This window comes from Polistes canadensis, unplaced genomic scaffold (genome assembly GCF_001313835.1).
Source record: "Polistes canadensis isolate GaletaPanama2010 unplaced genomic scaffold, ASM131383v1 scaffold_105, whole genome shotgun sequence".
NCBI classification, from domain to species: domain Eukaryota; kingdom Metazoa; phylum Arthropoda; class Insecta; order Hymenoptera; family Vespidae; genus Polistes; species Polistes canadensis.
Window position 1 is genome coordinate 463586 of NW_014569652.1, and position 27735 is coordinate 491320.

General features: G+C 33.5%; 1 protein-coding gene across 2 annotated transcripts in view; it reads right to left on the reverse strand.

The window, feature by feature from the left end:
* LOC106787556 (frizzled-2) overlaps positions 1 to 27735 on the reverse strand; it is a 134021-nt gene that overhangs the window by 96895 nt on the left and 9391 nt on the right. The window contains exon 1 of one of the 2 annotated variants that reach the window (XM_014749988.1): positions 1095 to 1879. The exons of the other annotated variant lie outside the window; for it this stretch is intronic. The gene's annotated coding sequence lies outside the window, so the exon portion shown is untranslated. Of the gene's footprint in view, positions 1 to 1094; positions 1880 to 27735 lie in introns of those variants that run through there. 2 annotated transcript variants of the gene reach the window in all.

The following is a 27735-nucleotide window of genomic DNA, read 5'->3' on the forward strand; positions in this document are numbered from 1 at the left end:
TCTCTCTCTCTCTCTCTCTCTCTCTCTCTCTCTCTCTCTCTCTCTCTCACTCACTCTCTATCTCTAACTCGTTCAATCTCCAACTTTGTTTCCGTGTCTTTTTTCCTACACTTTCGTACTCATTCTCTTTTTATACACCACTACTCTTTTTCTATTCAACGTTTGTACTCTGAATACCCAACCAACCAACCAACCAACCAACCAAGCCGCCGACGTGGCATTGCTAGCTGCCGTTCGCTGATTCAGGACGCACAAATTTTCAGAAAAATATCCACGAGACTCAAAGCGAGCGAGCTGAGCCTCTCGCTGCGCGTTAATGGACTCTTTTGTATCGTGCATAAGTTAAGCGATCGTTGAATAACGACGCCCCGCCGATATATATATGTATATATATATTCTATACATACACACACTGACAGACAAACATATATGTTCACATATAATATACATATAATAAATATATACATGGTGTATTCTCTCGCATGTCAACTACATTAATATTCGTGGTGACTCGACGTCTAGTCGATGTTTCATCTACCCCGGTTCTATTATCATTAATATCGCGTCACCTCCCATTGTCCCTGTTAATCGACGCAATTACGAAGAGACAGACATAGAAAGGGAAAAAAAAAAAAGAGAGAGAGAGAGAGAGTAGAAAAAAGAGGGGGAACGAATGTAGTATAACGACAAGAAAAAAAAAATAATAAAAAGAAAAAAAAAGATATAAAGAATAAACGCGAGTCTAGGTTTCCCCTATTATCAGACACGCTATTTCCTCAAATCAAAAACTTTCCACCGCCTTCGAGGCGTTCACGTGTCGGTGACTTTTAATAATCGCGGCTTATGATCTTTCCCCATCTCTTTCTTACTTTGAACATCCTTTTTTTTTTCTTTCTCTAAACGAGAATTCCATCTATTACGAATCTTTGATATGAACAACAGTATCCTCAACCACGTATTTCTATATTTCGATACTTCTAATTAAAAGTGAATGATAAACTATGACTTATTGTTAAAACGAAAAGAAGATCATTCAAAATGGAGACAGAAGAAATGATTGATTTTGTTTTCTGATTAATCGGTATCTATCTTACCTGATTCATCAGGTATCAATCTCGGTGGATCTCGTTAACGACGATCTAAGATCATAGTTCGGTTCAAACAACACATAGTATTGAAGATTTCACACGGTGACACATTTATTTAATTTTTCTTCGATATTATTTTTGCTTTTTTCCCCCAAGAGATTTGATTTAATAAACTAAGTCTCTCTTAACGGTCTATCTTCTCAAATCTCAAATAAATTCACCACTCGACGAGACACTATCACAACAACGTCGTCCGCGATTCGTTGTTCCCTTACAGCCCTTTTCACCTTTCTTTTTTTGTTTTTTTTTTTTTTTTATTTTCACTCAAGGGAAAGCAAAAAATAACAACACACTTAAAACACGAGATTATTATGTCGATTATTAAATCGTTTGTTTATTACACACACATATATATATATAAATCGTTATTTATTTTGATCGAATGAATTTTTTTTTATTTGCTAATCGGATAGAAGAAAAAAAAAAGAAAAGAATATGAATGGATCAACGTCCGATTGAATTTTTTGATTGTGGAGATGGTTTTCTTTTTTTTTATATATATATATTTTTTTTTATAGAAAACTGGGATGGTAAAAGGATGATACGCGTTGGCCGGGTTGCCGGTACTACAGGCGCACGAGAAATGCACTCTCCGTGGATGGACCCACGCTTTTATCGACGCTGCAACGACAGCTGGCGCATCTACGTGCGCGCAAGCGTGTTGCATTCCTCTCTCATTTGCTTTTCCTACGTTTCTCTGTCCTTTTCTACTTCTTCTTCTTCCTCCATCTTTTCCTCCTCCTCCTCATTCTACTACTACTCATCTTCCTCATCTTCCTCTTTTTCCTTCTCTCTCTCTCTCTCTTTTTCTCTCATTTTATTTTTTTTTTCCTCCACCTTTCCACCTTCTTTTCCACCTTTGCGTTTGTGTTCGTTTTCACGAGAGGAGGGAGGCATGGTCAGCTCTCAAACATTCGAAAGAGTAAATGCGCGCGTGTAAGACACCAAGCTCACCCTTTTTTACGCTCTTATGCCTTTTGGCCCTTCGGCCCTTCGTTCCTTGTATCCTTGTGATCGATCTAATGCGACTTCCGACCTTACTCAATGCAAATTTAACCCTCCCCTACCCCCCCTTTTTTCCTTTCTTCTTTTCAATCTTTTCTTTATTACTTTACCGTGATTTTAATTTGATTTTAAAACAGGTGTTTTATATATTTTTTCTTTTTTCCTTTTTAATATAATTTCATGGATTATTTGTACTGTATATATATATATTTTTTATTTTCAATTATTATTAATCGATGATAAAATAAATTTATATATAAAATAATAATAATAAGTGGTAATGATTTTTATATTATCTTACATATTACGTATAATGTAATTAAAAACATTTTTATATGACAGTAATTTTAATAGGATGCGAATAATACTTTTTACGTAACGACGATTTAAATTTTATCGTAAAACAAGCCTTTTCTAAAAGTTACTTCTTCTTCTTCTTCTTGTTTGTTTTTAAATATCCGTTCATGAATTATTTACAATATAATAAAGGATAATTTATTCTAATAATAATTAAGAGTTTCTTATCATCGATTATAGAGAATGAATTTTTTAAAAAAAAAAAAAAAAAAAAGAAAAAAAAAAAAGAAGAAAAGATAAGAATGATAATACGATTCATTTTGAAAGAATTAATTAGATTACATAACCAAGAGAGACCATTTTTCTTTTCTATCAACGATCACAATTCATTGGCGCGATAGTAAAGTAAAAAGGAAGAGCCGCGTGGAAGGAGTACACTTCGTTGAGTAAATGTTTGAGACCGGCTGAATTAGAAGGCTGAGAAAAATGTTTGTCGTTGCCCGACAAAAGACATCGCTGCTTATCAACCGTTGTAATTAACGATTCACTGCAATTCGTTTTGCCTATCTGTTACGTGCCGCTATATTCATTCTATCTTTTATTATTACATATAAACTTATCTCTATTTCTGTCTAATAAATTTCATTCCCCACATTATGAATATTATAATTTCTATTTAATACAAAACACTTATGTATATACAGTTTGTTTGAATAAATTAACATTGAATTAGAAAAACAAATTGTTTCGTATTTCATACAATAAAAGTTATACAAAAATATTGATTTCTATAAATTCTTTAATACTTTATATGAACTAATTTTATTCCACATTTTTGACTTAATTTTTCTTATACCTGATGTTACAAGACACCCTATATATAAATCACTATTAATCTCTAACTCACTCATTATGAATATTATAATTACTATTTCTACGAATCTACTTATTGACAATTATTCAGATAAGTTTAATATACAAATTGATATGTATATAAGAATATATTAACAATCGTTTATCATACTAATTTGTAAATATGTAACAATCATTATAATTATTACGAACATAATAAAACATGGCTCAAAAATTCAAATATTTAACGTATCAAATTCGATTCATCCACAACCGAGTTAATTATTACGCGTAGATTTCGTAATTATGTAAATGAACGTGATCGTTTCGATCCCTAAATAAAGAATTTTTGGCTTACAGTTATAGATATATATAATAAGTTGGTGTTAAACGAATGAATTGGAAGAATCATTGTTGGATCATTCGTTGACGGCATATTACAACGAATATTTTATCGTCGATCGTCCTGTCGAGTCATTTGATTGATTCTACGAGTAATTAGCGGATAACCTCCGAAATGGTAGCCACAAATTTCGATTAATATGGTTACTGAACGAAGCGACACGTAAAACGTACCAACCAACGAACCTGTACAATCCTCGTATACACTCGGTATTATAACAGCCAGGGTCACCTAACAACGCGAACAGTTTCAAATAAATCCTGATAAATTTAATCCTCGAGAGTTCAAAGTTCATCGGCCCCCGATGGATATTCGAACAGATCTCGTTAAAAGCCCGCCCCCGTTGCCCTTTTCTCTACGTTGTATCTCGACTGTGTGGACACGTTAAGTCGACGTGATGAGAATTCAAACGGAATAACAGTGAAAAAGAGAAAAACTATGATAGAAAAAAGATAAAGAAGAGTTTAACTTTTTCTTTAAGTCCAAGGGACCAGCCAGACGACCTCGCAAAAACGAGTCGTTCGTAATTAAGATATTAATAATTCGACTTGAGAGACCACTCGAGAAAACATCCTTGATATTGATAACAAAAACAATCTTCTTCTTCTTCTTTGCGATCTTACACGCGTACACACATACGTATGTACAATACATATAGCAACATTCTTTAAAAGAATTTTTATTTTTTCTAATCTTCGAATATATTTAAAATGTATTTTTTTCTAACTATCTTATTGATATGTATATATATAATATATATTAACATACGCAACAAAATTGAAACAGTATACCCCTACATGGGGAATATTTATTTATTCATTTATTTTTTAAATTAAATATGTCCTTCTCTCTCTCTCTTTTTCTTTCTATGTATTTTAAATGATATGAAAAAGAATCTACCTGTTTGCAATCTTACATACAACACGTATACACATACGTATATATATACGTAAGAAAATCAACGTAGAGTTTCTATTTGTGAGTATGAATTTTTCCAAGAAATTTAATCTGCCCTACTCATTTTATTTTTCATTCTCTCATTCAGTCATGAGAGTCGATCTTATTAAACATTAAGAAATGTTTTTACGAGAGAATATCGCGTAGTTGCTTTTGCACATTCAACGAGCTTATGCAAAACAATCAAGTCTCGCAATGTGCGAAATGAGCCACGGGAATAACCGGTTAGCGCACCTTTCGCGAGAATGAAATTAAATTTGCGCCAAACGTTTAATTAATTTCCATCCGCTCGTTATCGGCCCTCGCTTTACTCGCTTATGTATACATTTATGCGGCCCTTTCTTGCACGGGAGTTAATCAGCGCTCTTCGTTCGGACTATTAAACATTCTCAGAAGAAGAGCTTCATTTTTCGAACCGACCACTGTTTCTTTTACATTTCATTCTTTTTCTCCCCTTTTCTCTTTTTCTTCTTTCTTCTTTTTTTTTACCACGAGTTACTAAGTTTTCGGCTAATGATGTTACCTTATCAGCATTATACTTATTCTCACGTTATTATCTTTTCCAATCTTCATAAAAATCACTTTGCTCGATCGATTATAAATCTGTGTGTAAATGTGTGTATGTGTATGATCTAACAAGATATACATTTATTTAATTACATATACAAATATTCTACAATCTTATACACACACATCCTTGAGTTATTACAATCGAAAAAACGCTAGACTCTTTCCCCCTACCCTTCTCCCTCTCTTCTTCCCCACTTCTTCCTCGCATCGGTTTTTAAAGCGTGAAAAGACGAATGAGAGAAATAAGGATGTGTAAAAGAACCTACTAAGTTACCACGACTAATGGTAATGACGCTCGTAATTTTAACCGATAGCGAGGGTGCGACCCAAGAGACATTTCTAAGTCCCCGATATCAAATGAATTATATCGTTCGACGTACTCCTTTTTCTACGGGAAAAGTATCGGGATACAGTCAAGAACCCCCTGAATCACGCGACGAAAAAACGACGAGTAAAAATAACATTCACAAGGGAGAATGGCTTACGTTTTATTTATGAATCGTCTGACTCGAATGTCCACCCTTTTTAACCCTTTAAGTGCACACGAACAATAGTCAGACAAGCGAAAAGTAAAGAAATATTTAGTTCTTATCAAATATTAACGAGAAATTTAAGTAAGTTATTAATCATATTACTTTTTCCTTATTTTCTTTTTTTTTTGCTTTTCGTAATAATTTTTCTCTCGAGAAAATATATTCATTCATAAAAAGTTATATTCGTGGAAAACATATCCATCCAAATTTTGATAACGTTCGAGAGAAGAAAAAGTATTTAAAATTGGATAACAAAAATTTATCGTTACTTTCTTTTTTTCGTTAACAAAACAAAAATTAATTTCCAAGTTTGTTTAAAATTATGCAATTTATTCGCATACGCGTATATAATAAATACATAATAAAAAAGTAATATACAAAAGAAAGAATTAAAACGACACAAAATTCTGCCATATGGTACGAGAAATAGGGAATACAAAAACACGTAGAAAAGAAAGTACGAAAAGGTATAACCATTATTACGAATACTACCACCATTATATTCTTCACATAGTGGTTAGTAATAAAAGGACATTGTTAAGTATCAGTTTGTTGTGTTATTGTGCATCGATAGCATATCGAAATTGTTTGAAAATGATACACTTGTCGATCTTTTTTCTTTCCTTTCTCCCTCACCTCCTCTCACTCTCTCTAATTCTTAGTCTTTCTTTTCCTCTCTTTCTTTTTCATCCTCATAGTCATCGTCTCGCGATGTAGAGGGTTACTCTATATACGACCGGATGGGAAACGTCCGAGCTGCGACTCTTGGTACAATGGGAACAACTCCAGACATCGGTTTATATAGGAACCACAGTGAATATGTATACGTGTGTATGCGTATGTATGTGAGAAAGAGAAAGAGAGAGAGAGAGAGAGAGGCATATACGACGCAAAACACGATGATGCAACACTAGCGCCACTGCCGCCATTGCAACTCGCAGTTAGACAATGCATCGAGATAAGCACTGCGTTCGGTTGAACGTTCCGGTGAATACCGGTTGGGGCTTGCCATTGATAGTTGCGAGAGCTATTTCTGCAATAGGAAATAGGTGTATCGAGAGCTAGCTAGTATTTGTCTTTGTCTCTCTCTCTCTCTCTCTCTTCTAGGATAACCAACATTCGGGGAGAAGATACACGTGATTCTCTAAATTTTCGTCGATTAAATTATTCGAATTTGGTTCTTACTCATGTCTCGTAGAATGTGTTATCATTGTATCTATGATGTGTATAACGTGTCATCGCGTTTAGAAGAATAATTATTATTTGTTTTAATTTGCGAATAAATTTTGTTGTTTTTTTTTTTCAACGATATAACACATACCATCTAAATATATATTTGTTAAGAGTTATTATACTCTGTTAATTATTTATAAAATATGTTTATTTTTTATTTACTGCAATTTTTGTTTTCTATATTATTATAGAAACGTGGAAGAACGTTAAACGAGAATTTTCTATGGAAATTTTTAATTATAAATAATTACCCCTTTTTTTCTTTTTTTTTTACATACAAGTCAGCAATTATTATTTAACGAATCCGATAAAAATGGATGCGGTCGAGTTAATAGCTTGAGTAATATGTTATTAAAATTTATCAAATAGAACATTCAAATTTTCAATTTATCCTCTATTATTAACATGAAACAACGACACCGTTACGTAATAAATGTAAAACGTCAAAATTAAAATATTATTACAAATAATTATACAAAACTTAATCGATCGATCATTCTTAGGAGAACTCTTAAATAATATCTAAAGAAATTTAAGCAGAACATTAATAATTACCATCCAACTAATCTCTTCTCCCTCTCTGTCTCCCTCTCTCTCTCTCTCTTTTTTCTTATTTTTTCATTCCTCGGAGATGTATCGTCTCTCAAAGCAAAGGGTCAAACGAGAGCTCGTAAAATTAACGAACCTTTTTTCGCTATACCGCGCCTCGTTCATAGAGAAAACCATCTCTGACTTTCTCATATACATAATAAACACACACATACATATATAAATTCGAAAAGCAGTTGGATATGCTGTTTCTCGTGACACGGTGCATAATCCAACTTGTGAAGGGGATCATCTTGTTTTTTTTCCATCTCACGAATCGACGTCAAAGTTTCTACTCTTATCTATCCTTCTTCTTTTCTTTTTTTTTTTACACACATCTACATGAAAATAAGTGCACATATGTACTATATCTTTCTCGAAGAAGAAGAAGAAGAAGGTAAAAAACAAAAAATGAAAGAAAGATGATGAAGAAGAAAGACACAAAGAGAGAAAGAGAGAGAGAGAGAGAGAGTAACAACGTCGAGGTAATCAAAGGGGTAGGTGTATATTCGTGGGTACTTTACCACCCCTACCAACCCCCTCGAAACGCCCCGGTGCTCTCGAGGTACACGCGGGAGCGTTGCCGAACAATCGTTTCGGGAGCTTTGAAGTTTCTACGCTGTATACGAGTCCACCCTTTCCCTCTCTCTCTCTCTCTCTCTCACTCTCTCACTCTCTCTCATTCTCATTCTCATAGCAAGGTTGAACGGGTATAGGGGGAACCGAACGCGTATGGCGTCGTCGAAAGCTTGCTACCCCCTCTCAGAGGTCCTTCCTCTTCACCCCCGTGTACCAAAAGAGAGAAAATGAAAGAGAGAGAGAGAGAGAGAGAGAGAGAGAGAGAGAGAGAGAGAGAGAGAGAGAATGAAACGAAGCTAATGTCGTCGAACGTGCTTTTGCTTTGTGAATAAGAAGGGCTTCGAAAAAGAATGAGAAATAGAGAGAGAAAGAGAGATAGAGAGAGAAGAAGAAGAAGAAGAAAAGTAGAGTGGGGGGAAAGCCAAGAGGCTAATTACAGTATTTTTCCCTTGGATATTCGCACGATGGTCATCGTCGTGCCTGGATGATGGTACCTGCTTTGATTTATCCTCACCCCTTTGACTTTCTTCCTTTCTTTCTTTTTTCTTTATCTATCTATCTCTATCTCTCTGTTTTTTTCCGTCTTTGTCATAAAGAACGAAGAGCACCGTTGCGGAAGCTTTGTGGCATCGACTCTTCAAAGTTTCTCTACTTCTTCTTCTTCTTCTTCTTCTTCTTCTTCTTCTTCTTCCGATTCTGATTCTTATATTTCTCATTCTTCTTATTTTTCATCCAAAGCTTCTTCACCCTAACGATCGATCGTAAACACAGTCGGTATTATTTTACTACCCCTTTTATTTTTTTTGCCCTCCTCCTCCTCCTCCTCCTCCACCTCCTCCTCTTTTTTTTTCTCGATCAAGGAGGAAGAATCAAAGGAAAACGACTTTCGACTTTCTTAGACTTGTTTCGAATTGATCTTTAGATATGAATGTGTTTGGTTCTTGTGGAATACCAAAAGGGATTTGGTTATTCTTTTTTTTGTTCTTTTTAAATTTATAAGGATGATGTAAAAATAATATTCTCTCTCTCTCTCTCTCTCTTTCTCTTTCTCTTACTTTCTTTTTATTAAGCCTGGGAGGCTCTTCTCTCACGTTCGGTATCTCTCGTAAGCCTTTGCGAGTCGATGCCGCGTATGCAGAAAACATCGCGAAAGTGCCCACTCATTGTCCCAGAGTGGTAGTCGAGTGCAGCTTTGACGACGACAGGGTAATTAGTTCGTATTATACTTTGTGACATTGCCGGGGTCGGCCAGTGAAGGCAAAGAGATCTCTCTCTCTCTCACTCTTTCTCTTTTTCCATCTTTCACTCTCATTCTCTTACTCACTCACTCACTCTTTCTATCCTCTTCGAATCCAATTACGATTTTGGTTTGAGACACGTTTTCTCTCTCACTCATTCACTCACTCACTCATTCTCTTTCTCTCTGTTTCTTTTACACGTTCATATATATATATATATATGTGTGTGTGTGTACATGCATGCCGATAGGTGGCTGGTCCATGCATAAGTTCTATCACTCTGTCTCTTTCTTTCTTTATTTCTCGGTTCATCTTTACCCCGGTAGGATGCAGGAACGTATAAAGGGGGATGAACGAGTGGGAGCCACCGCAAGGTTTATCCGAAAACTCTTTGTCAACAAAAGAACGTCGAGTGTGCCGCTATAACGTACGCACACTTCGAGGTATAAAGGGACAGTGGGTAATAAAAACCCTCGGCAAGGCTTCAACGAGCACGCGGAAGTTACTTTTCACGAGTACGCCTCTGCTGCTACTCCAGAAGATGTTCCGCGAAAGGCACTTTCCTTTCCCTTTTTCTTTCTCTCTCTCTCTCACTCACTCACTCTTTTCTATCGTCATCCTTGTCTTCGTCGTTGTCGTCGTCGTCGTAGAATTTTCTCGTTAGCACGTAGAAACCAAAAAGCATTTGTTAGCCGACAAAGAGTCTTACTCTTTCTCAATTCTCAATTTGAAGAAACTCGAGCGTGAGAGAGAGAGAGAGAGAAAGAGAAAGAGAATGTACGTTTTGTTCAATCGGCAAACACTCTAGTTGGACAAATTTTTCAAACGTTCAAGCAAGTCACTCTTAAGTAATAGAGATCAACACGTACACGGTCTTTTTCTAAAACGTAAAAATACACGTCTCGCTACTTTTCTAACAACTTTCTTTTTACCTTTTACGAGGATAGAGTATTTGCGGTATTACCTTGTATTTTCTCGTGAGATCGATTAAAGAGAAAAAAAAAAAAAAAAGAAAAAAACACAACAGCAATGGGAGAAAAAGCGAGCGAGTTTTCTTTTCCCTTTTTTTCTTTTTTCTTTTTTTTTCATCGAACGATTTTAACCTAACGCGGAATTTTCTCGTTAACGTTCGATCAAATCGAAAAAAAAAAGGGAAGTTTAAAAAGGGATATTCTCAAAGACTCTATCTAATTTTCCAATAGGGAAAAGTAATAGAAAGTACGTAAGAAAGGTAGATAGGAGATTGCAAGCTAAGTTGCATTGAGAATTCGAAATTTCCCAAGGGCTATATACGTCCCCCCACCCCTTCCTCCTCCTCCTCTTTCACCCGTTTTCAACGTGCTACTACTACCTCCATTCCTTTTACTTCTTCCGCTATTTTTTTTTCTTTTTTTTTTAGATAGTTTAGAAAGGAATAATAAAAAAAAATGACAGAAGATTGTTCGGAAATAGAAACTCCTCTAATATTTTTCTTTATCTAACGTTAGATGCCGAAAAAAAAACGTGGTCTCACGTTTGTGACGTGAATCGAAACGAATCGAAGATCGAAACGAAAAAAGATATATAAAAAAAATTAGAAGAGAGAGAGAGAGAGAGAGAGGAATGGGAACGGAGAAGGAATATGAAAAAAAAAAGTGGAATATATAAAAAATGTTTCCTTTGACGTTTCAACATCGTGACGACTGTCAAACGGGGGCGACATTGTGCATCTTTCTTTTACCCAATGTGACAGTTCCTTTGCAAGTGCTCCGACGTTTCAAACTACTCGGCCTCTCGGAAAAAGTGTGAACCCGGTCTATGTGAAAAGTGTCGACCATATTATTATCGATCCGTGAGAAAATATGATGTTGAATAGGGAGAGAAAAGTTGATACAGATTTAATTTTGGTTTGCTTTAACTTGCTTATGTTTATCGAACCTTAAATGAAAACCTACTATGCGAACCCTTAATGAGATTACGTTATATTCTCACGATTATAATTACGTAAAATATTTTCTGTTAAATATCATAATTTTTCATTGTTGTTTAGATAAATTTAAATAAAACTTTTAAATCTTTTTAATAATATATCATTCGAAATGAAATGAGCGATATTGAGAAAAATTTAATATCGTTGATCTGACGACAGAAGGGATTTCTTTTTTAGTATCAAGGAAACATTAAATTAATTTAAGAATAAAAACGGGAAAAGTAATAAATGAAAATAATAGAAAAAAAGTATTGGATATTTTCTCGGAATGTTTATACATTGTAAAGAACCCTTGGCAAAGGATTTTCCAAGCATTCCAGCAAAAGGACATACATGTCCATCTTCAATATGGAAACCCAGGTTAAATTCTATTCCCGCAAAGCTTCCCCCCGCGTGTTCTCTCTCGTCTCCTTGGAAGCAGCAGCCTCAAGCTTGGGATGCCATGCATCTCGACATTGGAAGTCGGCGGCTGTGCTTTGAGGGTGCCGAGTACCGCACTCGACGTGTGTCATACGGCGCCCTTCCGTCACTGGCGTAACATTCTCACTAAACAAAATTTCTTTTTTACCATTCATGTCCATACAAATTATTATATTATATATTTTATATATCGAGATGTGTGTAATTCTCATAATTATTTTGTTTATATTTTTCCTAAGCTTAAATTATTATTTGAATCCGATTAATATTTAATACGTGCATATTTTCACGGTCCTTATATTATAATCATCAAATTTTATATATATATTTATAAAAAAAGTAAAAATATCCGTGTATAATAAAGTACATAAAATTATATAATTATTCGTGAAAAAGAAATTCTAGAATTATAATTAATTAAATTTCGTTCGAATTTTGTTGAAATTATTTGCAAAAAATATTTTGTTCCCTCTGACATATTACATTACACGAATATTATGAAAATTATTTTGAGAATAACAAAAACTACTCTATAACGTAGTTTTACATTATAATAATGGGAAAAAAAAAAGAAAAATAATAAAACCGTGGAAAAAAAGAGTGAGAAAGGGAAACAGTGAGAGAAGAAAAAAAAAAGTGTAAATGCAAATAAATGCGATAAAAAAATGTGTGTCGGGGAAGGAAAAAAGAAAATAAGTAAAGAACTGCGCCAATGGGCGTAGGAAGGTAGTAGGTAGGTGCCAGAGGGGGTTTGGCGCCCTCCTTTTCTATTCTCGAAGGCTTTCTCAACGAAAGTCGACGGGTACTCCGTTGGTGAGGAGGAAAATGCGGGAAAGGCGCGGTGTCGCGCCCTGTTCGCCACTAACTTTGATCGCCACTCAAACATTTTCGCTAGCAACCCGGTGCAATTCGCTGGCACCAACGCCCGTTACACGAATCCCTATATAGGGTGTGTGCTTGCCAACAGCTTGCCGACTAATTACAGCGCGGATCAAAGATTTCATCACCGACCGCCCTTTCTCTCTCTCTTTCTCTCTCTTTCTCTCTCGTTTCGACTTTCCTCTTCAACACCAACGCACCAACGCACCCCCTCTTTTACATTGCGCTTTTTTTTTTTTTTTTCGTTTTTCATTTTTCTACCGATTTCAACGAAATTTTTTGTCGTCATTCGTTTTTTCTCCTAAAGTTTTTGTTTTTCGAAACGGTGTAAACAAGAAATAAATATGTGTGGGTAAAAAAATTCGTTTCTACTTAATTCCGAAGAAATTTTTGCATTTTTTATTGTTTTTCCACTAGCTCAGTTCTTTTCGCTAATAAATTAAATAATTTTGAAAGTCGTTATTTTATTTTATGGTCAATTTTTTTTTTTTTCGTCATTCGTTTTTGTTTTTCGAAACATGTAGACAAGAAATATGTGGTTAAATTTATTCGTTTTTAATTAATTTGGAAGAAATTTTTGCATTTTTTTATTGTTTTTCCTCTAGCTCAGTTCTTTTCGCTAATAAATTAAATAATTTTGAAAATCGTTATTTTATTTTATGGTCAATTTTGTTCCGTGTAAATATGACAAAATCTTGACTCAATCATTACAAAATCGTGACAAAAATCTGCACTTTTCTGCATATGATAAGCTCAGAACTTTTTAGCCTTTTTATACATGGGAAAACTATGTTCTTCTGTTATATATATAAAATACTTTGATGTATTAACTTAAACCCCATAATTGACATAAAAGAATGAGAAATTTGTTCCTAAATAATTAAATGAAAAATAATACTATTTAAAATTGGAAATAAATTAAGAGACGATGAAGAGAACGCGTAGATTCAAAGAAGAACTATAGAAAGTAAGAATTATATTTCCCTCTTCCAATCCCTTTTTTCTTTTCTTCTTTTTTTTTCTTTCTTTTTCTACAGAACGCGAACGACCCTTTAAAACAAGGACCATAGTAGAAAGGAAGGAAGGAAGGAAGGAAGGAATGAAACGACGTCGTAGACAGGGGACTGTTTTCACCAACCGAATAAAGCGTGTTAAAGCTCTCGTCCTCGTTTCTCCAAAGTAATATCTTAATCCTCTTAAAGGCGAGAACGGCAAACCTAAACTCGAAACGCCTCGAGTAGAAACGTTGAACTGTTACGAATGAAATGCTGTACATTCCTACAAGAGTAAGACAGTAAAAAAAAGAGAGAAAAAGAAATAGAAATGAGAGAGAATAAGAGAGACACTAAATATCGAAAGAGAGAGAGAGAGAGTATTAAAAAAAGTGTTAGGGAATGAGAGAAAGTTAGATAGAGTGAGAAAAATAAAGAGTAAGAGAGAGAAGGAAATAGATGGCAGTAAAAGATCCGTGCAAAGACACGAACGATGTTTGCGAACGAAACCATGGCGAATCTATATATATATATATATATACGTCGTCGTCATGGTGGTGGTGGTATCCTCTCTGAAGAAGAGAAGGAACCTCTTCTTCCACTTGTTTGCCTTTAATTTGTCCGAGCTCCTCTCTCGCGAATGAGAGAGGTGCGGCTGAATCGTCGAAGGGAATGTGTCTTTCGTTACAGGTAAAGGAATATTTTCTTTCCTATTTTTTTTTTGTTCTTTTTTTTCTTTAGTTACAATATTACACGTTATTTTCAACGAATGAATATAATGTCATGATTAGATAATTTTAATGCAAGTACGAATTCATTTGAAAGCATGTGTGCTATCTCTTATTATTTTAGAATTAATGAAATAATTAATATGCGATTAAATGAAAATGTTATTTCATATTATTTGGAATTATTTGATCGATGTTATTGTTGAATAAATGCTAGACTATATGTATAAACGTTTTGTTTAGTATTTTTAGTATTTTTAATAATGATAAAAATAACGTTAAAATTGCATCAGAGTTTTATATTAACAACGTATTTCATTTTTATATTATATAATCATACCTGTGACTAAACTAACAAAAGTATAGATAATTTTTCTATGAACTGTTACAATACTAATCACATATACAGATCATAAATTATGTTTAAAGTGTATAAACTAGTTTACTTATTATTTCTTACAATAATTCATAAAAAGTAAACGACTAATAAAAATGATCAATAAAACCATTATTAACCATTGCACAAAACAATGGATTATATAAATATAAAAAAGCACAAAAGTATCGTTAACGCGTGACGATTCAACGATAGATCGAACACGTTCAACCATTCCCTCCATTTCTTCTCTTCTTTTCTCTTCTCTTCTCTTCTCTTCTCTTTTTTTTTTCTCCTCGCGAGAGTTGAATCGACACATTAAGAGCATCGAGAATGCCTATTGTATCGAAAGCTCGATTTAAATTCTAAAGTGGCTCGGAACGGAAGCGTGCCGCTGAAAGCTGGTCGACCCTCCTCGAAGCTTAGCGAGCTTTATCTCCTACCCTCTCTCTCTCTCTTTCTCTCTCTCTCATACACACACACACACATACACACACACTCTACGTTTACCTCGACGGCACTAACCAACGGAAAGCGACGTAACCGCGATCGATTCGTTGGAGCGCATCTCGTGAATTCCGACGAAGGTTCAGAACAGGGTCCAATGGCGGCAACCCTATGCGAGAAGCATTAATGCACCGAAACGTAGTTACAGTTTGTAACTCTATTTTGAGGGACGTGAACGAGTAACGTGTCTCCACCCCCCCTTTTCTCCACCCCTTACCCCTTACCCGTTTCCCGAACCCAACCATTCCACCATTCCTTCTCTCTCTCTCTCTATCTCTCTCTTCGTCTTTCTCTTACTATCACGTTCTATTATCCCCTTCTATATTTTGGAATACGGATAACAGTGAACAGAATGAGAAAGAGATGAAGGAGTATGAGGAGGAGGAAGAGGAAGAGGAAGAGGAAAGAGGCCGATGACAGGGATGTCGCTTCAAATGTTGGATGCGTCATATCGTCATATAATTCTAGAACCTATCTATCTCTCTCTCTCTCTTTCTTTCTCTCATAAACTCTCACCCTCGTCCTTGATACGCCCAAAACATCTGTGTCGCAATTATCGTGAATATGTGCTTCAAAGTGTCCGCCTATCGTCTATCATACGAGGACGAAAGATAAATGTCGAATAAACTCAGGTGCACTTGATTTTTGTTAGATTAATTTTCTCTCTGTTTCTCTCTAATCTGGCCATCTGGTTTTTGGGAAAAATAAAATATATAAAGTTCATTTAAAACTTAAAAAGAAAAATATAGTTTTTGTTTGATTTTATATTCATTGTAATAATAATATAATAAAATTTGAAAATAAAACAAACATTATTCTCGAATATATATGAATACGTATTATAATACTGTTTAATCAATTTAAATGTAATCCGTTAAATATTTCGAAATGAGAATAATTTGATTGATATTTCTTATTTTTTTTTATTGTTATTAGAAATGAATTCGATCGAATAAATTCGATTCGAAGTTTGGAAAAAGAATATGCTGTTAGATGATTATTAGAGAGAGAGAGAAAGGAGATAGATAATAGAAGCGAGCTGCATATCCAAAGTAATTTGTTAATCTCCCCATAGTCTATAAATTAGTCTCGGACTGCATAGATTACGTTGAACAGAGGTGGGCATGCAATTTTGGATAACTGTTATTTCCCCCTACATCTGGCAGCGAATGCTTGTAGCATTGTCCCGTACGCATAGAACGAATTCTTTCCTCTTGATTAATCTACAGTTAGAAATTAATCATCTTAAAATTGAGGAGATAGATCGAAGAGGGGTGGAAGTTAACCCCGGTTTATGAACTTTGTCAACCTTTGTGTATCGCATGTACCTTGTTAGTAATATGGTTTCCCATCTCTTTCTATCTTTTTCTAAAACTTTCTTTCTTTTAACCATGAACGTTGAGAAATAAACGACAAATCGAAATACGAAGAGAATATTCCGAGGGAAATTTCGAATAAGGGTAGCTCGGACACAGGGAGTTTACGTACGTAGTACTGAAGGGTAGGGGGTGGCCTCGAACCCCTCTCGAAATATTGATTGACATCCGGGTGACAGATTTCACTGGCCACACACCCCTTTTGCTACGAACTGCAACGTATACCCAACGAACGAACGAACGAACGAACGAATGAACGGACGAGCCCAACCAAACCACCCCCGAACTTTCAAACTCAGACCCTCTTTCTCTCTCTCTCTCTCTCTCTCTCTTCGTCCCTTACATCACCCGAAGGTACTCTTTGTCATGCTGATTTGTTGCCGAGCTCGCAGCGGTGCTCACCAACTTCCTATCTGCCAACTACTACAAAACGTTTTTGTTTGAACTTCTAACTTGTACAATTAAAAAAAAAAAAAAACAAAATATTTGTAACAAGTAAGTTTTTCACTAGAAACGAATTCGATCAATTGTTATCAATCATTTTGATTTATTTCTCGTCGAAAATTCTTATCGTTCTTTTTCCATTTAAAAAAATATCGCAATAAGATTCGAAACGTACGAATAAATATTTCGAAAATATGAAATAATATGTTAAAGAATTGTATTTATTGGAACAGATCGTTAAAATTAGTATCTATCTATACGATTCCCATATATTAATGTTTTTCTTTTAATATTTGAGAGTTGTTTCAAAATATCAAACATATTTGTTCATTTTCTTTTTAACATCGAACGCGTGTTTTACTCGAACCAAACCAATATCAGCCTTCCATCCTCTTCTCCCTCCTCCTTCTCATCTTTTTCTTCCACCTCTTTATCTTTTTTATTTTTTTTCTTCTTTACTTCTGTAGATTTTCTTTTTTTCTTTTTTTGGTTCATTTCTCCGTTTTTTTCCTTTTTTTTTTTTTATTTTCTTTTTCGTGTCTCCGCTCATCTCTCGTGCCCACACTCCTCTATATATTCTCTACAAGTTCGCTTGTATACCGAACGAATGAAATCTACTTAACGGCGAAGGACGATGTGCATCGAGGGAGAGTCGAGAAAATGTAAAGCTTACTAGATAGACGAGGAGAGACACAGATGAAGATAAAAAGAGACAGATAAATCCCTTCCAAGCGTACTTGAGAGTCGAGAAAAGAGAAAGCACGCGAGAGAAATATAAAGGAACACTCGAGATACTATAATCGAGTTCTATACTGCAATTTCCTTTTTCGAGTCCTCTCTTCTGAGGTACTCATTCGTTGCTATATACATATATATATATATTTTTCTTAATATTCTGTACCCCATGTAATATTCGTGTACCTCTGTAACATGAATTTATCATATTATTATATTTTAAGCAACATTACTGAAATCATATTTTTGTGTGTTTCACTCGATACTAAATGATTATTGAAATGTTTTAACAATATTACGAATGAAATATATTAATATCGAATGATTTGGGGAAAAAAATGTTTCTTCGTATTTTATAACGCAAAAGTAAAATAAAAGAATATATTTCTAATAATAATTATTCGAATAAGAAATAATATCAAATTATATATTTTATAAGAATACCTTTTTTTTTATTACATTTATTAATTCAAAGAAAAAAAAGATATAATATAGTTAACAAAAAAACATATATCAACTTGTACCCCCATTGTTTTTATACGATTATAATCATTAACGTGTCCACTCGTATTTTATTTTCATTTTAAAAAATCGATTGACATTATACTAAATCTCTTATGTTAAAGATGTTACCTAAGTTTCTTTTCATTCGAAACTTTCAAAAGATTAGAAATCGTGACACATCCATATCTTTCTTTGAATGACGTAACAACGAACATGTTTCTCTTCTATCTAACATTAAACTTCGATCACAAAATCACCTATTGAACATATATCGTTCTATTCCGTTTATATTCAACACTATCTCTCTCTTTCTCTCTCTCTTTCTCTGATATATATATATACATCGATAATTACATGACTGAAAGGATTATATGTTAACGGTATTTGGTAATGCGGGTATTATAGTCTGATTAAGCATCGCTAATTGCATCGCGAGCAGTGATATATCAGTTAATCCCTACAGCGTTTGCGAATGACACGTTAAACACGTTCGTTGATTCTCTACTAGCAATAATAATATACCATTTCTCCAACAATTCTGTCATAAACTCCATGCTATCTGACATTTCGTTTCTTTTCAATCTTTAAAAGGTCAATTTATGATATTTTACATTTTTACTGGTGTAAACCATTTCGATTAATCGTATGATCATTTGATTATTATTATTATTACATACGAAAGGTATAAATGTAAAACAAATAATGTCATTTTATTATTTACGAGATTTGAATTAAAACGTTTAAAGTTTAAACATGCAAAAAAAGAAAATTATAATATAACACCTTTTATATTATTATATTATATAAAATGTAAATATTATCATATTATAAATAAAAAGGAATTATTCAAAAAGCATTGTATTATTCAATTACTCTTGACATTTAACGCAATCAATGTAGTATTTAATTATCATTAAAAATACAGATTCCATATATATTTATAGACCGTTTATTTTGAAAGTGGTGTAAGTCTGTATATATACATTATTTTAATTAAATTAACCTAAAAGTAATGTATATAATCAAATTACATATCGATAAATTAATAAAAACATTGTCAAACTTGATATAATTAATGAATCATCTTTAATTTTTTCGGATTTACACCATACTTTCGAAATAAACGATCCACATATTCCCATTAACGATATATAAAGAAGATTAACTTCGTAATAATATAAGTATCCGTCATTAGAAACAAAACAAAACAAAAACCAAAAATAAAGTAGAAATGAAAGAAAAATGATTGGAGAAAAATTCGTAGAAAGGATTAAGCGGGAACGACGAATCCTAGCTTTGAATATTAATTAATCGATAAATGTCAGGAATGGCGAACAAATATTCGGTAAAATGCGAGCACGCATTCGCGACGATACACGATGCCAATACCCATGGACAATCTATTACGAGCTGACTCGGTGCGATACGATTTCGAAATGAAAACGTAATTTTCGGCGAAGCGTAGCCGATATTTTCCCTCTTTCCCCATCCTCTATCCAGCATCTCTCTTTTCCCACCTCTTTCCCTCCCACCCAATCATTCTCTCTTTCTCTCTCTCTCTCGTTCTCTCTCTTCGTATACTGCACTCGATTTTGTACGACTCGATGCACAATATTTCTATCTACCCTCGTGCGAATGACCCGTCCAAGCCGATAAGGTAAACCCTTACTAGAATATGTATCTATATGCATTTATTTGTCTGTGTGTGTGTGTGTTTGTGGATATGTATATACGTGTCTCACTCTACAATGGAAAAATATATCGAATCGAATCGAATCCTACAAAATATGCGATAGATATATACTCCGACGAAAGATATCATCTTTTTCCTGCGAAATAAACAGAGATGCGAATATATCCTGGATATGTAAATCTGTGTGAATCAACTGTCTTCGTTTGGTGGAGGGGGAAGGGGAGAAGGGTTGTACATTTTTAAGAATTACTAAGTTTACTTCTTAGGGATGTTATTTATTTATTATTATTTTAGTAAACTTAGTAATAATATTAACAAATTTTGGATAAGGAAACAAAATCTTTATTATATTAACATTTTTAAGAATATTATACGAAAGAAAATTTATGCTACTATATTATTTCTCTTTTTGTTACAATTCTAAAAAAGTTATGTATATAGTTTTTATGTGAAATATGAAATATGAAGTATTAATAAAGTTTTGTTTAATATCTGAAACATATACATGTAAATAAGGTATATATGTATCAATTAAAAATTGATTACTATTTATTTCCTCCACCCCCCTCCCCACCACCACCCCATGTATAATTATCTAGAAATAAAAATGTATCGTTATTAAAGACGACGAAGACTTAATCGTACGTTGAGAATGAAATTATTATTCGAATGAAATTATTATTCGAATGAATATAAAATGTAAATCTTAAGGACATACTTTTTTTTTACAAATGATTCATATAAATAGAATAGAAACGGACAAGAAGAGAAGAGAGCTTACATAAATATATAGATATGTAGGAAAGAGCAAACGGGACCAAGGTACGTACGGGGGAACCCCATAGAAGAAGGAGGACTTGTTTGCCAGCCACTCTGGCATCTAATAACGCGCAATTAGCGCCAAGTATATAATTACAATTAATGCTTGGTATGAATTACCGCTTCCAACTAAACGCTTCGATAAACACGGTTCCTTCCAAAGAATAAAAATACAAAAAAATAAAAAAAAAAAAGAAAATAAAAATGAAAAAAGAAGAAGAAAAATATGGACACTATGTGATGGAACCGAAAGAAAAAAGAAAAGAAGAAGAAAAATAAGACGTGTCAAGCTACTTTCCAAGTTCTTCGAGTGAATTCTTCCAACGTGTCTTACTAATAATGCTCATCCACGTTGAAAAATTCTTTCTTAGTTCACGTCATTTGAGAATGTAGAAAAAAACATTCGTTATCTCTCGCGTTAAGCTTGCTGTTTGTCATCGAATTAGTCCAGGCATAATCTTCTTCTAGAGCTCTGATGAATTCATCCTCCATTTCTCCTAGTACATTCTCGGTTTTACCGTTATCGATTCTTGGAATTCTAGTAACTATCGAGACGTGATCGTTCTATACGTAGATGGAAATTTCGAATCAGTGGATAAGCCTTTTAATGCTTGCATCATCTATCGATCGAACATGACAGGTAAATGCGTAATTTATCTACATTCTCGAGCCCCCTAAGATGTATTATACACTTATGTATGTGTATATATGTATGTATTTACATTGATCGACGATAAGAACGAAAACGATGCATTTCCTAATGAGTTTGAGTAAGTTCCGTTCGTTTAATTAATTATGCATACGGTCTCCCGCCGCCATATTTCATGTATATGTATATATATATATATGTATATGTATATGGTTATACAGATATATCATTTCGACTGTTTGACATTATATAGGATTTAAGTATCGAAATTCTACGATCTCACTTGGAAGATTGTAAACAAGATATTAACATTACAAAACGACTACAAATCTTCTGGTATCGTATAATTATACGATAATTATTCTTACGTATCTCGACGGGTTGTTAAACTAAGTTGAAAGTGTTAATTCGTGGATAAAAGTGGTCAAGTGGTTGATAAACACATCAAAGATGATTCCATTTAATCGTGACGTAACAAGCTAAGAAACTGAATAATAAGACCAGTAAAGAGAGATGAAATATGGAAGGGTTATGAGAACATTATTAAATGGTTATATCTAAGCTTGTTGGATTAAATACAACGATGATTTTGATATTAAATACATTTTGAAAAAGTTAAGAAATTTGATAAGAAAAACACATTGTCAATATTAGAGTATTTAACAAAGAATCATAATCGATGATAAATGATATAATTAAATCGTTGAAAGTTTCATTATGAGAATTCCATGCACAGTAGTAGTAGTTTGAATGTTGGCTTTTCTCAATTATCTGCGGATTATTCTGGTAGATTTGATCTTCCAGAAATTTCCATAAATATTTGAAGTATGTCTCATCATCTATACTTGGAATAGTTGGGAATCAAATCTTTCGTGCTAAAGTTATTAATAATGTTTAATTAGGACCGTTAAGCTAAAATCCTTTCCTCCCTAATATTTTCTACAGGATCTTTTCTCATCTCTCACCAATTTCCTAATATCCAACTCCACTATTTGTTTAATTTTACGATAGATGTATTCCAATTTTCAATCAAATTACACTATCTTTAAAAAAGATTTACTATGAACTTCTATACAAAATCTCCTTCAATTATTTATATTTACGAACTCAACACAACGCAATATCAATTATTACTATAAAAAAAAAGAAAAAAATTCGCCGATCATTTGTATGTGAATTGAAAAAATGAATTTCATCCTACTACGTCTTTGCCATATTTCAATCAGACACTTAAATTAATATCACCAATACGCCACGCAGAGTCTTTTTATGAATAACCCCTTTGGTCTAGTAGAAAAAGAAACGACGAAATGAAAATAAGAGATATGAAAAGGAAGTCAAATTTGATATAAAAGGTTACGGTGACGAATACGATTTCGTCGCGAGTCGCAGGACGATGATTGCCGCGACGAAGTAGTCAATTGAAGATGTGACAACGGGTGGACGCTTCTGAATCATGTCACACGTCAAATGAATGCTCGGAAACTAAACTGTCAGCCTGGTCCAATTACGTCTTCATATGTACCAATATGTCCGACCAACCGAATCATGGGTGTTTCTTTCTCTCATTTAAATCCCACGCAGGAGAGCAAGCAACATTGCTCAACAAGTTGACAGCTTCAGTTGTAACCGACTAATATTATCTGATCTGTGGTTATATTGTATCTACATGTGTATGATAGTGTAGTATACTTATATACTATATTCTAAATACATAAATGAGAGAAAGAGAAAGAGATATGTATATGCTATCACATTGTCCCTGACACATAGACCTAATCCATTCTTATGGATGAACAACAGCAACTACTAACGTGTTAACTCGCAAATCTATTCTGACCTACTCAAACTGATAAAAGAAGAAATTACGTTTTATTATAATATATATAATCGATTATTGATAATTTGTATTAACACGTGTCGATTATTAACTTGATCTCATTCTCTCTCTCTCTCTCTATTTTAAAAATTCTCATTCAGTTTTATCCGTTGATAATTATGAATATTACGGATTAATATGAATTTAAGAGAAAAACAAAAAACGCAATACTTTGCGCGAATTTATTTTTCATTTATTTTTTCTAATACGATTATTTTTAAATTATTAAAATATAAGATTCTTTTTTTTTCTCGATTTGTGTGTTTATTTTGTTTAAATCCAATATCATAGTTTCTGGCACGAATGTAGATATTTCATTTAAAATCCTATTAAAAAAAAAAAAAACAAACTATTTAAAACAAAATATTTATCGATTTATATAAGATAAATGAATACTTAATTTCCATAATTAAAGATAAATAAAAGTAAAAAAAAAAGAATACAAATTTCTCTCTTATTACTGAAATTACGAATTCTGGCCCGAAGAGATTAATTATTTAATGGATTCGTCATCACTTTATATCTTTATACATATATATATATATACATCATATAAATATATGTATGTACGTATGTATGCAGAACGATGTTCCATCATTAATATTCATTAGGATTTATGTGAATCGTGTATAGCTACCAGCATATTTCTTAGTTAGAGAAATAATAAGAAAATGAAGAAGGAGAATAGAAAAGAATGAATGTTCAGTGAGAATCTGGTAAAAAGATTCGTGGGATTAAAAAGAAAAAAAAGAACAAATGTTCTGCTCTGACTGACACGGTAACAACTGTTATTCTACACATTGCGATGCCACCATAATACATTCTACCAAAATTGCTACTTATTAGTTGTTAACGAGCTTGTTATAATAAATAACGAATGGAAAAGATACACGAGAGATTCTTTTCGTGGAATCGTCTTTTTAAAAATGTTCGACGACCTGCGACGATCACGAACGTTGAAAAAGAAAAAGAAGAAGTAGAAGAAGAGGGCTACCGGTTCGAGATTTAAATTTATTCCAACTCACGAATCCAACGATAATTATGCGAAGCATCCTCGGACTAAAAGAGAGAAAGAGAATGAGAACGTATTTCGCTTCGTAGAATCATTCCAAGTGCTTTTGTACACGCATGCGTGTATACGTATACACATGTACAAATTACAAACACACATTGGCGCGTATTATTCTCAAGACGACGACAACGAGTCACGTGAAAATTGAGAAGAAAAAGAAGAAGATGAAGATGAAGAGAAATAAGTGCTCGAAAATATGAACGGAAACGATGCTAATGCAGAAGAAATGTGCAGTTGTTGACACCCTCTCTCTGTGGATACGGGCAGTAGCTATTTTTAAACGTTTCCTAAAGAGAGGACAAAAATGATATTAAACGTTAGACCACAATATTATTGAACCATCCAACGAGGATATTCGTAAAAATCTAAGAATATATATAATCAGATGTGTTACTAATGAAAATAAAGAAATATATAACGGGTCAAGGATTATGAAGATAATACATAAGAATAGAACTAGAAAGAAGGGTTGGAATGATGTGAGTCGAGGTCATTAGAGGGTGAAAAACCGAATGGTAGATCTATAATCGTGTCGACATAACCGTTTAGCCGTTCTCGGCTCGTTTCAAGAACGATAAATCGGCCGTTAAATGCTCGTAAAACTCGCACCCTAATGCAACGACACAGCAACAGTTAGGAATAGGAATACTGCATACAGTAACATCAGCAATAGCAGCAACAACCACTCGTAATGTCTCTATGTTTCCTCTTCCATATAGTTTTCTCGTAGTAATTTGTCCAATGTATTTACAAGGGAGGGTTGTTTTCAGGATTCCAATAGTATCTCGAAAAGTAACGAGTACGCTGAGTTTTCCTACGGATTTTAGGGAGTTAACTTGTTTCGATATGGTAAATTAACGAGAAGATACGATACAATACGATACGAGGGTTGAACTTACGACACGCCTTTCAAGGTCGCTAAGGGAATAGGGGAATAATGGAGACATTTTATTTTACGATCATTTACATTAAAGAACGTGATTTAGATAAATTAAAATAAATTCATTTTGTTTGACATTAGTACAAATATTTATTTTCAATGATCGTGTTTTTATTGAAATTTTTGTGTTTCTTCTTTTTTTTTTCTGCTATTCTACATAGCCTTATTATTCGAAGTATTTTATTTTTTTTTTTTTAAGAGAAGAACGACACGTATATAATACTTTCCTTTTAGAATTCCACGCTCGTGTGCAGGAAGAGTAATCCGTTATGAAAACGTTTCGAGTATTTTCACAGTCTACCTTGAAACTGGACGAGAGAAAGGCAAAGAGGACTGTGATTTGTCCAATTTTTATTTATGCTTCTTCGGCTTCTTATGGTAATAGGGGAACGCAACGAAAATACAAAGTTTACCAAAATGGCTAAATATAAAATAAAATAAAATAAAATAAAATAAAAAGGAAGAGAGATCGTGTTTGAAATATTTTATTATAGTTAGATATTACGAAAATATCAACACCCATATTTTAGCGATATACCTATGTATCATATATACTTACTCACGTTTCTTCTAAGAAATAAAAATATAAAAAGAAGAAGGAAAAAAAGGATCTAGTTGAGATGATTACCTTGAAAAAAAGAAAAAAATAAAGTTACATTCAAACCCATCAAAAGTTTTCTCTCTTCTCTAGTCTGTCCAACCTTCGTCCTTCCTGGCAGTATTCTTTTTTTTTCTTCTCCTCCTTTTTATTTTCTATTTTTTTTTTTCACGAACGATAACGGAGTACAATTATACGAGTCTTTGGAGGCCACTGTGGGTGGCCTCGACTGGGTGCACGACGGTGTTAGCAACTTGGGCGAACGAAAAGAGGATAAGAAAAAGAAAAAAAAGAACGACAGACGAAACATAAGGGCTGCAGTAAGAGTGACTAAAAGAGAAAAAGAGACAGAGAGACAGAGAGAGAGAGAAAGAGAGAGAGAGAGAAAGAGAGAGAGAGACAGACAGAAAGAGAAAGAAAAAGATAGATAGAGAGTGTGGGTGCAATCGAGTAAACACGGCAGCCCTCCTACGGATTCCTCTCGTGCTACGGATACTGTAAAGGAAAAAAGAGAAAAAGGGAATGAGATAGTTGGAAAGAGAAAGAGAATAGTTGGGAATGCAAAGACGAACAGTACGACCTCCAACGAGCTGCAACGTCTCGACTTTTGCCATCACTTCCTACCTACCTTCCTTCCTTCCTTCCTTCCTTCTTTCCCTTTTCTTCTTTTATCTTAAATATTTTTTCACATATGTACTTATATATCATACGCATATATATTTTCTTATATACTGAAAATATTTAATGTTAAGTAACTAACAAATTTATAAAAGCCTTGTATCAATAAAATTAGGTTTTATTGGTTAATATATAATATATAATTGTTTTTTTTTAGTAATTTATAAATATATCTTTAAATATTTAATATTAAGTAATTAAGAGAATATTTGTGTGTGTGTGTGTGTGTTTCGTTTTTATAAAGAAATAATTCAAAGTAGTATTCATATTAAGAAGAAAAAAAAATACGTAAAATAGAACGCGTTTCGTATCTGTTAAGACGAGAAATACATATGTCCAGAGTTTATTTAAACAAATCAAAGTGATAGATATAGATATGTAAACATGTATGTATTTGAAGAAAGTTAATAAACTTGGTTTAACTCTTTTTGATAAAGCTTTTATCGCGAATGAGATTACACAGACTAAAGGCTAAGTTTTGTCCTGATACTACAAACTGTATCACTTTTTGACAAGTTTGTATATTTGTACGAGAGTGTTCCTTGGAACACGTAGAAGAACGAAAAGAGGAAACTACACGGAGTAAACTCAAGTGTATGATAACGAAGAAGAAGACTACGCTCAGTTGTCTCGTATGTTTGTGAGATCAAACAGCTGTTACATTCTACATTCTTTTTCTTTTAATTCCAACAAAAATATTTCTAAATTCCGTTTTATATCTAAATATTATTAACATATTATTTTAACCGAGTGAACCACCACATACATACATATATATATATACACGCATAAATATAAATAAAAAAGAAAAAAGAAAAATAAACTTCATGGTAAAAAAAAAAAAAACAGAAAAAAAAAGGAAAAAATGTCAGACTTATTTTGACAAGAACTAACGTAGCCTGAACTGGCAATGACTATAAAGTAAACCTCAAGAAGGACCATGGAAACCTAAACAAACCTATCTTAGGATGACCCCACACGAGTCACAACCCTTGTGACTTCAGGCACGATGCTTAAGGAAGAAGGTTTAGTTCGTTCCATCCTTCGGAAAGCTTTTCTCTCTCTCTCTCTCTC